Source organism: Bidens hawaiensis, unplaced genomic scaffold (genome assembly GCF_021521415.1).
Source record: "Bidens hawaiensis isolate Kalapana, Puna unplaced genomic scaffold, B.hawaiensis_p1.1 tig00020436_1, whole genome shotgun sequence".
Taxonomy (NCBI): domain Eukaryota; kingdom Viridiplantae; phylum Streptophyta; class Magnoliopsida; order Asterales; family Asteraceae; genus Bidens; species Bidens hawaiensis.
In genome coordinates, this window is record NW_027493119.1 from 332,041 (window position 1) to 346,161 (window position 14,121).

Consider the following 14,121-nt stretch of genomic DNA (forward strand, 5'->3'; position numbering starts at 1 on the left):
TTACTTGCTTGCATGATTGTTGGCTTGGTTGGATACTTTTATGGCCGGTGGTGCCAAGACACTATATTAGGTACTTATCTAGCCCATAGGGGCAGGAAATGGATGTTTCCATACCCAATTTTTAGCAAATTATCTTGGTTGTTTGTGGTTGTTTGCAGTTTTATATTATACAGGTACAAAACAGGAAAATGGATGAAAAATAGGGGATGCTCTGTCTAAATTTCGTTAAACCATAGGGAAGTACCTCTCCATTTTAACCCACCTTACTTAACTAGAATTTTAATATATTTATAAATCTTTTCACATTGAGGACAATGTGAGATTCAAGTGTGGGAAGGGGAATTATTTAACCAATTGCTGCTGAACTAATTATAAAATTCTCTAAATAATAATTTTTTTGTAGCAAATAAAGACTATTTTTTATAACAAAACCAAAAGAAAATCCAAGAAATTTTTTTGCAAATAACTAACTACAAATCTACTATAACCAAAAAGTGAAAAAAAGTAAAAAGAAGTTTTGTAATATTGGGAACACGTTTATGCGAAATATGGCGTTTATACCCAATTCCTCTGTTACTGTGAGATAAACCTCATGCCATATAAATATTTTTTCGAAAGATTTGAGTGAGTCATATGTTTCATGTGATTTAGAACTTGTCGCAATTATTCAATTCAATACCACACGAAGCATTGTATAAGGAAGATGGTAATATCATTACAAACCTCTTAAACCATTCTCCAAATCACAAAACCCTAAACCAAAACCTTACCACTTTACCGCTCACAAACCGGTAAAATGCAACACTATTCTTTTACCGGGAAACCCTAAAGAATTGGAAATGCATTCTTTCGATTTCAATTTCCTTTGCTGCATACATTTCACAAAACCTAGGTTGCCTCCAGAACTTAGGGAGAGAGTCTTTCTCTTCAACAATAAGGTGAGAAAAAGTGACACCAAGACGAAAAAAGGCCACCATTTTGTGGAGTTTCCAAAAGAGCAATGAAAAGAAGAGATAAAAGATACGAACGACGCTTAGATTGCGGAAACTGGTCTCATGAAGGAAGATGTAGAAAAAGTGAAACTCAGTCTCAGCATGAATATACCGAACTAATGAGGGTGGTGGCTATTAGGCTCAAAGCCGAACGATCCATTAGAGTTGGGAGTTATGTTCATAATAGGATTGAGGAAGAACTTATCCACATCCTCGACAAAACCGGTCTTGACGATTTGACCTTAATAGAGTCACTAGGTTTGTTTAAAAAAAATAAAAATAAAAAAAACAAAAAAATAAAAGAGTTGGAAACAAGGAGCCAAACATCAAAGACATCTCAAGACTCCCAAGAACCAACAAAGTTGTATTTACCATTCCTATCCTTTTTAACTTAAACCCTTGAACCAAAAAGACCAAACCCCTACTCAAACAAAGCCAACCCATATTACCTATTTAATCTATGCAACCCTTCACAAAGGTGGAGATTTGAATTTGTTACAAGCTTATTTTTCACAGGTTGCATTTTGACTAGGAGTGTTCACATACATACATCACTGGTATGATCAGATATAATATCGAGTGTGAGTGAACATTGTGAGAACCTGACGCTTTGCAAAAACGGAAGCTCATAAAAACAAATCATCCTTTTTATATCACTACATATATTATTATGATTTAAGGTTGGTCATTTTGTTCCCATTTTCTCGAAATTCTTTTGGGAATGATTAAAGCTTGGTCCTAACTTGCTATTTTTAGAGAATATTTATAAGTAGCTTGCTTGAGGACAAGCAAGGTTCAAGTGTGGGGATGTTTGATGTATATAAAATTTTACATCTTTTAAGCATCAAATAATCTCTAATAACTACAACTTCTATCAAATAACGTAGCACAGAAGGCTACTTATCTTAATAAAATGTTATTTCAGGTAAACCTAAGCCTCAATCTAAGAAACAAGCGAAAAGACAAAGAAAAACGGAAGAAAACACAAAAAAAAAACAAGAAACATGCCCCCATGCTTCTAGAAATAATAAAAGACAGAATTCTATAAGAATTTAAGCACATGTTGATAAAAGCACGGGGACGTGCCTCTTTGGCCACGGGGCCGTGATCACTTCCAGAAAAAAGACAAAAACAATTGAAGCACATGTCAATAAAAGCACAGGGGACACGTAGACACGGGGTGAGTCATCATGTACGATCTGACAACATGCAACGGGGACACGTAGACACGGGGCCGTGCTCGCTAAAGCACGGGGCCGTGCCTCTACCTCCAGACAGCCTATAAATAGAGACTCTTGTGTCATTTGAGAGGTGTGCCTTGAAGAGACTTCTATACGATTTTCACTTATAAAAACACCCACTAACACTCATATTGAAGATCTTGTGAGGAGTTTGAAGGCTTAGAGGTTACCATCTGTAAGGCCCCGTCACTGGTAGCCCTACTTTAGCGTCGGATTTACTCATAAACACAGTTCTTACAAATCAAAGTTAATTAAAACTTTCGCGGAATATAAAAACTTTCATAAAACATTACAGCAATCCAAAACTTGCCTTAATTAAACATTCTTGTCTTTCAAAATAAACGTCAATTAACATTAAAACATTTTGAGTCTTCAGATGCCACTCTCCTATTCGCCCACCATGTGCCCGCTCAGGCTGGTTGTCTCATTCCACTCACCTGCGTGCGTACTAAAAGTCAGCTACGCTGAGTGAGTTCTAGTTAATCGATCGCCACAAAATACATACACGTACATACATATCCGAAGATACATAGCCATGGTAGCCCTAGTACCATACATACATACATATCTACAATCAGTCTACCGAGAGTACGTTCATAGTCCGCCGTCTATACCTATACTCAAGGTCGTGAACACGAAAAAGGTCCGCAATCCTTACCTATGCTCACCCTTTCATGGTACGTACAAGGTCCGCAGTCCTTCCCAATACCATCCTACATTAACAACACGTACAAGGTCCACAGTCCTTCCCTATGTTGCAACCTAGTTCATAGCACGTACGAGGTCCACAATCCTCCCCTATGCTACCACAATACAATTACAGCACGTATAAGGTCCGCAGTCCTTAACTACGTTGTCGTCTATTATCTGTAAACGTATAAGGCCCACCGTCCTTATCTACGTTTACATCTATTACCTATATCACGTATAAGGCCAGCAGTCCATAACTACGCCCTCACCTGCCAAGTCTATGTCCAACAGAAGCTAGAGGGATTTGCCATCCTAACTTACTATGTCGAACGGAGAACTCACATACCATTCGTGCACCTGTATACACATACTTCATATATACAATAATTACATTATAACATAAGAACACTCTAGGCGTTCTTCACCTCATTCATTTATCGTACTTCTTGTCGGTCCGTGCAATATCCGAAGATCGTTCACGCCCCGACAAGCATTCATTCATAACGATCATACATCATCCATTTATAACATTCATATCTTTATTTACAACCTGACAGTACGCGCAATATCCGAAAATCGTTCGCGTACCGACAATCAATCATTCATATCTATCACATATATCATATATGGCATACACTTACCACTTAAGGTAAGTGTATTAACTAATCACTTCGAGTATGCACACAGCCTCGAAAAACATAACAAGGAGTGGGGCTAGAAACTCACCTGAATGCGGTTCATTTCTCCGTTTATCGTGGTTCCTCTCTTTAACTGTGTTCTGCTAACTGTATATAGGTTACACGTATCAATTAACTACTGCTACTCATGTTGTATTTCTATCTTTATATAACCCACAACGAACGGGGGTCCGGGGGCAGCGCCCCTGGCAGCGGGGTTCTAGGGGCGGCAGGCCCTAGCAGGGTCCAAGGGGCAGAGCCCCTGGCTGGGGTCGAGCTGTCTTAACACATTTTTCATTAACTGTCTTAACACATTTTTCATTAGGTTTTTAATTTATTTTCTAATTTGCTAATTCCAGCGAACTTATCATTAAGCGAACTTAACAATAAGCGAACTTAACATAGGCGAAGTTGTCATCAAGCGAACTTAAGCATAGGCGAAGTTCTCATCAGGCGAACTTAAGCATAGGCGAAGTTCTCATTAGGCGAACTTAAGCATAGGCGAAGTTCTCATCAGGCGAACTTAAGCATAGGCGAAGTTCTCATCAGGCGAACTTAAGCATAGGCGAAGTTCTCATCAGGTGAACTTAGCTTAGGCGAAGTTCTCATCAGGCGAACTTAGCTTAGGCGAAGTTGTGCAGCAGCCGCCGCTGTTCGTCCTTAATCCCCAAAATCGTCATCGTTTCTTAACCAAACAAATCGATTTAGGTATCAACGGAATCGTCTAAGCAGCGTCTACAAACCCTAACCATTCAATCGTTCAAAACATCGGGTTTACAGGCTGCAATTCATGTATATACATACGGGTTTTTCATGCTAACGATTAACCTATCAATCTGTAATCAATTTTCAGTAAGTTTGGCCTCGTTGGATTCGTTTTTACCATACTAAGACAGATCTATGATTTCAAGATGAATCCGAACCTAATTAAATGATTTCTGATCCTAAACGTACCTTAAACGAGTCGAACACGAACACGAGCTGGTCTTTGTTGTTGCTTTGGTCCGTCACGACGATCTAGCACCAACAAGCTCGGGCTCTCGTCTCCGGATCTTGGTTCTGGTTGTGTGTGTGTTTTGGGTGTGTGTAGGGATTATGGAAAGATGGAATGGGAAGTTAGGGTTTTAGGATGGTTTAAGGGGTATTTATGTCCCTTAAAGCCCATGGACCTAAGGCCCATCCCACCATCTTAATCCATGTAATTACCCAAGTCCATGATTCTTTCTATTTTTAATATTAATTAAATATTAACACTCGTTTTTAAATCATGGACTTCTTTTATTTATTAATATAAAATTCGGGATGTTACAAGTCTTACCTCCTTAAAGAGGCTTCGTCCCCGAAACCTAGCTTATTTCATGTAAAAGGAATACCTTTTTCTTTATAATCGCACACTTTATTGAATCACCTTCGCTTTCTGAGTTATCCTTCTTACTCCCGACTTTGCAGCCATCGAATGGTGGTCATGTGTTTTAGCTATTTAAGGTAGCTTGTCCATGAGACCCTCGATGTACCAAGACTCATCTCATCCTTCCAAGGGCTTCGTTTAGTACTTTTAACACTATTGTCTAAAAGAACATTTTATCATAACATAATAATCATTCATAACCAAACTCAATATATTACACGTCACTGATAAACATAAGTTTTAAACCTTAACACAAAACAAGTTCTTAAGCAAATGTAATTTAAAAAAATAAAACCATTGCATGAGCAATTATTCCTTCATCAAGTGTTCCTCTCTGCAGTTTCCCCAAGTCTTTATCCTTTCGCACCTCCCGCCCCTGATTCCTTGCAATCCCTAGCCATGTGGTCAGCTTTTCCGCATTTGAAGCACTTTGGACGATCGGGGCATTCTCGAGAGTAATGCCCACTCTTTCCACACCGATAGCACCTGTCTGTCCCAATCTTGCTTTCCCCCTGGTGCACTTGCCCACACATCTTACATGCATCCCTGTTCCCAACCTTGGCCTTCCTCTCATAAGTTGTTGTCACCATCTCGCCGGACCGCTTAGCAGAGGTAGCCCATTTCTTCTCCTTCTTTTCCTCCACCACCACATCATCCTCAGCCAGGTCAGCATAAACCACTTCTGCAAGCTCAACAGTAGAGTCAAAAGTAGCAGGTTTATTTGCCCTGACTAACATGCGGACCTTCTGGGGAAGTCCTCTGACGTAGCACTTGATCTGTTTCGCGTCAGTGTTTACCATGTCAGGAACCAGCCTAGACATGCGATTGAATTAAGTGGTGTACTCGTGGCGTGTCATCTTTCCTGTCTTCAGATTCAGAAACTTCATCTCGGTCCTCTCAATCTCAGCATCAGCACAGAACCTTTTCATCACTAACTGCTTCAGATCCTCCCACTTCATCTCTTTGATCTCTTCACGGGTCTTCCTCTGCTCCACACTCTCCCACCAATACATAGCCTCATCTTCAAATTATTGGGTGGCATAACCGACAGCTTGGTCAGGACGACACTCGCTGATTCGGATAATTTTATCCATGGCGGTTATCCACTGAAGAGTAGCGATTGCGTATCCTAAACCAGTCAGCTTAGGCGGGTCACAACCTTTGAAGGACTTATAGTTGCAACCGCCTCAGCCCCTCTTCCTATCATCAACTTTCACAGACCTTACCTCACTTGAATCACCCTTTTCCCTCACATCCTCTTTCCTACCATCACCACCTGCCCCTTCGGTAGTTCTTCCACGGCTTCCCGCAGACCCTTCAGGGGTAATATTCTTCACAGCAATGGCTACAGCTTGGACGAAAGCTGCTTGAATTGCGGGATCAAGTTGAAATCCTTCGTTGTTGTTCGGGTCTCTTCCAGCTGCGCTTCCTTCAACTTCGGTGTTGGAAGCTGTCTCAACCGAAGGTTGCTGGACACGACGAGGCCTGCCGCATCGTCCAGTGCGACCTCCAGCTCCAACAATGTCTCCAGCTCCATCCATCGTATTCTAAAAGGGAAAACACAAACATCATCACTCAAGGAACTATTTAGTACACGGATAGTAAAGCTAACAGGTAATAACAGTGGCCAGCTGTGATTAGCTGATCACGTTACTTTCCGTGTCCTATACACCTCCCTTTATGAGTCTATTTGTGCTGGTTATACTTAAGCAGTTAGTCAAATCAAACAATCAACTATTCCTATCCCTGTCATTCACATATCTTTTCTTTCTCATTAACATATATCATTTAATCATACACTTTAACTTTACTGATCTTGCTTGAGCGACACATGGCATTCTTGAACTAGCATCTTCTTTCTTTTCTTACTTAAATCCCATTCTCTGTTCGAGTCTAAGCATGTAGGATGCTTAAATCTCTCGAACTATGCTCTGATACCAACTTGTAAGGCCCCGTTACTGGTAGCCCTACTTTAGCGTCGGATTTCCTCATAAACACAGTTCTTACAAATCAGAGTTAAATAAAACTTTCGCGGAATATAAAAACATTCATAAAACATTACAGCAATCCAAAACATGCCTTAATTAAACATTCTTGTCTTTCAAAATAAACGTCAATTAACATTAAAACATTTTGAGTCTTCAGATGCCAGTCTCCTATTCGCCCACCATGTGCCCGCTCAGGCTGGCTGTCTCATTCCACTCACCTGCGTGCGTACTAAAAGTCAGCTAGGCTGAGTGAGTTCTAGTTAATCGGACGCCACACAATACATACACGTACACACATATCCGAAGATACATAGCCATGGTAGCCCTAGTACCATACATACATACATATCTACAATCAGTCTACCGAGAGTACGTTCATAGTCCGCCGTCTATACCTATACTCAAGGTCGTGAACACGAAAAAGGTCCGCAATCCTTACCAATGCTCACCCTTTCATGGTACGTACAAGGTCCGCAGTCCTTCCCAATACCATCCTACATTAACAACACGTACAGGGTCCACAGTCCTTCCCTATGTTGCAACCTAGTTCATAGCACGTACGAGGTCCACAATCCTCCCCTATGCTACCACAATACAATTACAGCACGTATAAGGTCTGCAGTCCTTAACTACGTTGTCGTCAATTATCTGTAACACGTACAAGGCCCACCGTCCCTATCTACGTTTACATCTATTACCTATATCACGTATAAGGCCCGCAGTCCTTAACTACGCCCTCACCTGCCAAGTCTATGTCCAACAGAAGCTTGAGGGATTTGCCATCCTAACTTACTATGTCGAACGTAGAACTCACATACCATTCGTGTACCTGTATACACATACTTCATATATACAATAATTACATTATAACATAAGAACACTCTAGGCGTTCTTCACCTCATTCATTTATCGTACTTCTTGTCGGTCCGTGCAATATCCGAAGATCGTTCACGCCCCGACAAGCATTCATTCATAGCGATCATACATCATCCATTTATAACATTCATATCTTTATTTACAACCTGACAGTACGCGCAATATCCGAAGATCGTTCGCGTTCCGACAATCAATCATTCATATCTATCACATATATCATATATGGCATACACTTACCACTTAAGGTAAGTGTATTAACTAATCACTTCGAGTATGCACACAGCCCCGAAAAACATAACAAGGAGTGGGGCTAGAAACTCACCTGAATGCGGTTCCTTTCTCCGTTTATCGTGGTTCCTCTCTTTAACTGTGTTCTGCTAACTGTATATAGGTTACACGTATCAATTAACTACTGCTACTCATGTTGTATTTCTATCTTTATATAACCCACAACGAACGGGGGTCCGGGGGCAGCGCCCCTGGCAGCGGGGGTTCTAGGGGCGGCAGGCCCTAGCAGGGTCCAAGGGGCAGAGCCCCTGGCTGGGGTCGAGCTGTCTTAACACATTTTTCATTAACTGTCTTAACACATTTTTCATTAGGTTTTTAATTTATTTTCTAATTTGCTAATTCCAGCGAACTTATCATTAAGCGAACTTAACAATAAGCGAACTTAGCATAGGCGAAGTTGTCATCAAGCGAACTTAAGCATAGGCGAAGTTCTCATCAGGCGAACTTAAGCATAGGCGAAGTTCTCATCAGGCGAACTTAAGCATAGGCGAAGTTCTCATCAGGCGAACTTAGCTTAGGCGAAGTTCTCATCAGGCGAACTTAGCTTAGGCGAAGTTGTGCAGCAGCCGCCGCTGTTCGTCCTTAATCCCCAAAATCGTCATCGTTTCTTAACCAAACAAATCGATTTAGGTATCAACGGAATCGTCTAAGCATCGCCTACTAACCCTAACCATTCAATCGTTCAAAACATCGGGTTTACAGGCTGCGATTCATGTATATACATACGGGTTTTTCATGCTAACGATTAACCTATCAATCTGTAATCAATTTTCAGTAAGTTTGGCCTCGTTGGATTCGTTTTTACCATACTAAGACAGATCTATGATTTCAAGATGAATCCGAACCTAATTAAATGATTTCTGATCCTAAACGTACCTTAAACGAGTCGAACACGAACACGAGCAGGTCTTTGATGTTGCTTTGGTCCGTCACGACGATCTAGCACCAACAAGCTCGGGTTCTCGTCTCCGGATCTTGGTTCGGGTTGTGTGTGTGTTTTGGGTGTGTGTAGGGATTATGGAAAGATGGAATGGGAAGTTAGGGTTTTAGGATGGTTTAAGGGGTATTTATGTCCCTTAAAGCCCATGGACCCAGGCCCATCCCACCATCTTAATCCCTGTAATTACCCAAGTCCATGATTCTTTCTATATTTAATATTAATTAAATATTAACACTCGTTTTTAAATCATGGACTTCTTTTATTTATTAATATAAAATTCGGGATGTTACACCATCATCATCCATCATCATCAACGTCATCATAATGGAGATTTATCCACATTTGGTTAGATTGTTCTAGTTTAATCATGTGTTTGTTATCATCATCTCTTTTAATGTTCATAACAATGCTCATTATGAGCTAAACTCCATTTACCATCTAAATCTATGAATAAGTTTTGTTTAACTTGATGATTATATTAAGCATGTGATTTAGTTTAGTAAAGTACATGGTTATTTTGCAATTATCTTTTGATGAGAAATGTTTCACCATCTTAAATCAACAATTCAAAGTTGGTGATTAACAATTATATTGACAATCATTCATGATCGATTCATGTTCTTGAAAGATAGAAATACTTTGATAATTTATCGAAATTTGGATCCTTATATTGTACTTAGAAATGATGAGATATAAGTTATGATCTATTTCTCTAGTTTTGGTAATTATGAAATAACATTGTCAACATGATTGCTTAGGTTATCATTCTAGTTAAAGAAATCATTTGTTAACAGAATGTGCAGCTATAACCTACTTAATTCAACCAAGGGGAGGTTGACATTAGGAAAGGGTTGACATTAAAATGCGCATGCTACTTTCTTTTATTTCATAAAATATGCTCACTTAGAAATGAGGGGCTATTCTATCATATATTATTATGGAAAGTTTATCATGTGTTTATTTAATACTTATTAAGGAACAATGGGGTGGATTCTTGATCTTACATAGTAACCTTCATACAATTGAACTACTTCTTTAGAATTTCTCGTCTCGGTCACCTATATATTATATATAAGTATTTATATTTTATAAAAAGTTCAAAAATCAACCTCAATATGATTAAACCTCTGATTAACGTAAAACAATAATTCATTGTTAGAAACATTTGTGTCCACGGATCGATACTTGGTTCTTACCAATACTATCCTACATATACGATAGGTACACTTGCCTATTTTGTGTGTGTTTAGTTTTAGTAGAAATCACTTTTATAAATTTAAAACATGATCTTGTGCAAAAGCTGAATATCCAATCCGTTATAATTTTACTACCACACGCAGCACACATCATTATGCGCGACTACCCAGAAGTGTTCCCTGATGATCTTTCAGGGTTGCGCACCACCGTAGCATGAGATAGAATTTCAGGAAGCCTTAATACCAAGAGCACAGCCCGTCGCGAAAGCACCTTACACCCTGGCGCCATCCTAGATGAAAGAATTAATGTCCTAACTACAAGAATCCTCGACAAAGGTTTCATTAGGCCAAGTGTTTCCCCGTGGGGCGCACCAGTGTTGTTTGTTAAGAAGAAGTTTGGAAGTATGAGAATGTGTATAGACTATCGTGAGTTGATAAGCTTACGGTGAAGAATAGATATCCGTTACCACGGATTGATGATTTGTATGATCAACTACAAGGTTTGAGTTGGTTCTCACGAATTGACCTTAGATCAGGCTATCATTAGCTGAAAGTGAAAGAGGCAGACATCCCCAAAACAGCGTGTCGGACGCGGTATGGACACTACAAGTTCCTCGTGTTGTCTTTCAGTGTAACGCATTCTCCCGCAACATTCATGGATATGAGGAATATGGTATGTCGACCAATGTTAGACAGATCAGTTATCGTGTTCATCTACGATATATTGATAAAGTCAAAGAGCGAATCTGACCACGCGGAGCATCTAAGGTAAGTATTGGATAACTTTTAGAAAGAGAAACTATATGCTAAGTTTTCGAATTGCGTGATCTGGTTGCGTGAGGTACAGTTTATTGGTCACGTAATCAATCCTGAAGGATTTACGGTGGACCCAGCTAAGATTGAGGCGATAATGAATTAGAAGACTCCACATAACCCGACTAATATACGCAGTTTCTTAGTTTTGGCTGACTATTAAAGAAGACTTATCAAAGGCTTCTCCAAGATAGCCGCACTGTTGACCGGTATGGCTCGAAAGTCTGTAGTATTCAATTGGGGTAAGTTTTAGGAAGAAGCTTTTAAGGAATTGGAGAAGAGACTAACGCAAGCTCCAATAATTGCTCTACCCAATGGTGATGTGGATTTGGTTGTGTCACACCCTCAAAATCCACTAACGGAGTTTTACCGTCAGAGGGTGTGAACTAACAGGATCGGAATCATTAGTTATAATCAAACAATAAAAACGTTTAAATGAAAATAAGTGCGGAAGCGTAAAAACCAAAAGATAAAAGTTGCGTCACGCAGGACGACTCAAAACCCCATAATAACAGTTTAAAATCAGGTTGCATAAACAAAAGCGTTTCAAACAATGCATGATCCTATACCGTGCGCCCGCCTCGGCTACCTGAGAATAACTCACTAAAAGTGTCAACACGAGGTTGGTGAGTTCACAAGTTTATATAAAATAAAGCGTTTAGCGTTTGCGTTCAGCGTTTTGCGTTCAGCATTTTGCATTCAGCGTTTTGCGTTACCAGATAGTGTTATGTCAATTATATATCTATAGGTAGCTAGCCTATAAAACAAGTATTACTAAGTGTTCGACACCGAAGCTGACTGTTTATCATTTGCTATGCCACCAGGTCTATCCCGACCATGGTATGTGTTTAGCCAAGATTACACCCACTCGACTTCCAGTCGAGTTAGCGTTGGGTGGGGTTTGTCAAACCCAGTAGTACTACTCAACAATGACTCGCTATTATCCAATACTAAACGGTTCGATGTGAATGAAGGACTTTAGTTATTACGTTTGCCACTTAGTCTTTACAAGTGATATATAATTTATATTAACAAAATCTTAAATGCGTTTTCGGAGTATGTTATCTCCCCAAGTAAAAAGCGTTTGAAAATAGTTTAGAGGGGTAAGTGAACTCACTGTTTGCGAAGAATTCCCAAAATAAATCACCAAAGGATGCGCGTTACAGAAAAACTCACTCTAGCGTTCTAAAACAACAAAGATATTTTTCTAAGTGTCGGAACTATTATCGAGTCTCTACACTCGGCACATAATACCTATGCACACAATATGTTTCGTGTTTCGTTTGTGAATCGTGTGTGACTTTAACAAGTACATTTGTGATACATTACATGTGTGAGCAACAGGTGCAACTATCATCATGCTGCGCCAAAATTGCCGGGTGACCTTTTCGTAGATACTTCTGCGCCTTCATGAGGGTGATAACGCTGGTGGTCATGCCGCTTCTCTCACCTCGGATCGAAATGATCTCGCCGGAAGGGGTAGTAATGTGGACTATCTTGTCGTGACATATAATCTCCGCTCGTTTCTCGGATAACCAGTCCATGCTGACCACGACATCGAAACTACTAAGCGTAAAAGGAATAAGGTCGATATCAAAAACATGACCTGACAGTTTTAACTTACATCCCGCAAGTACATGAGTCGTTACTATAGTCTTACCGTCAGCTAATTCAACAGGAAACTTAGCATCTAACGGGGTTGGAGTTAGGTCTAAGAGTTGACTAAAGGCTTTCGACACAAAACTCCTATCAGCTCCCGTGTCAAACAATACAGAAGCAAAACAATCGTTCACAGGGAACTTACTAGTCACCACGTACGGATCATTGTGGGCTTGACCCGACCCAATTACAAAAGCTCTTCCTTTACCATTGCTTCCACCACCACTGCCACTTCCATTACCTCCATTGTCGTCGTTCTGTTTAAGCTTAGGGCAAGTCTTTCTTAAAATGGCCCTCTTGACCACACTCAAAACATCCCTTAGTCGTCATAGGTGGTTTAGGAGCACCCTTTGCCGCAAGGTCTCCTCTACATTCCTTTGCCTGGTGACCCATCTTTCCGCATCTCTGACACTTGACACGGTCACACGGCCCAGCATGATGATAGTTGCACCTGTTGCACTTCGGATATTTCCCAGCATAGCCGCTCGAACCCTGCCCGCTACCGTTGTTATTGTTGTTGTGACCCTGATTGTTGAAGCCCCGAGTGAGTTCGGGCTTACGGTAGTGTTGTTGCTGTGGAGGGTTCGAGGATGAGGATCTAGTATTGTCAAACTTTCTCTTTCCGCTGCTCGGGTTGTTGTTGCTGTTGTTGTCAGTGTTCGGGTTGTCACGGGCTTTAGTGGTTGAACCCCTAGGTGGTAGCGCACCTTGGGTCACTGCTTGATCCGTTAGTTTGTGAGCAAACCGAATCGCTTGTTGAATCGTGGCTGGTCAGGAAGACGTCACCATGCCCTGAATTTGCGGTGCTAACCCATCAATATACATTTCAATCCTCTTACTCGGTGGGTCTACCATCCGTGGACACATCACGGCCAACTCGTGAGAACGGGTAGTGTAGGCCTCGATTTCTGAACCCACCATCTTCAATGACCAAAACTCTGACTCCAACTTTGCGATCTCCTCTCTCGGACAGTACTCTTCTCGCATCATGTTCTTGAACTCCTCCCAGTTCATCGCGTTAGCCAGTTCCAATCCAAGGATCTGCACGTTTGAATTCCACCAAGTGAGGGCAGAATCTTCAAGTGTTCCGGCAGCAAATTTGACTCTACTGGCAGGGGGACAATTACACATTTCAAACGCCGATTCGGCCTTCTCAGCCCAACGCAGGAAGCCTATAGCTCCCTCGGTGCCCTTAAACGAACTGGGCTTGCAGTCAAGGTAATTCTTGAAGGTACACGTTCCTATTGGACCTCCAGCTTGGTTCTGGACATGTGCGGCTAGAGCGGCCGCCGCGTGGTCATTCAGCAGAGTTTGGAGTTCTGCTGCAGTCAAGTTGATGTTACCACGTCCGTG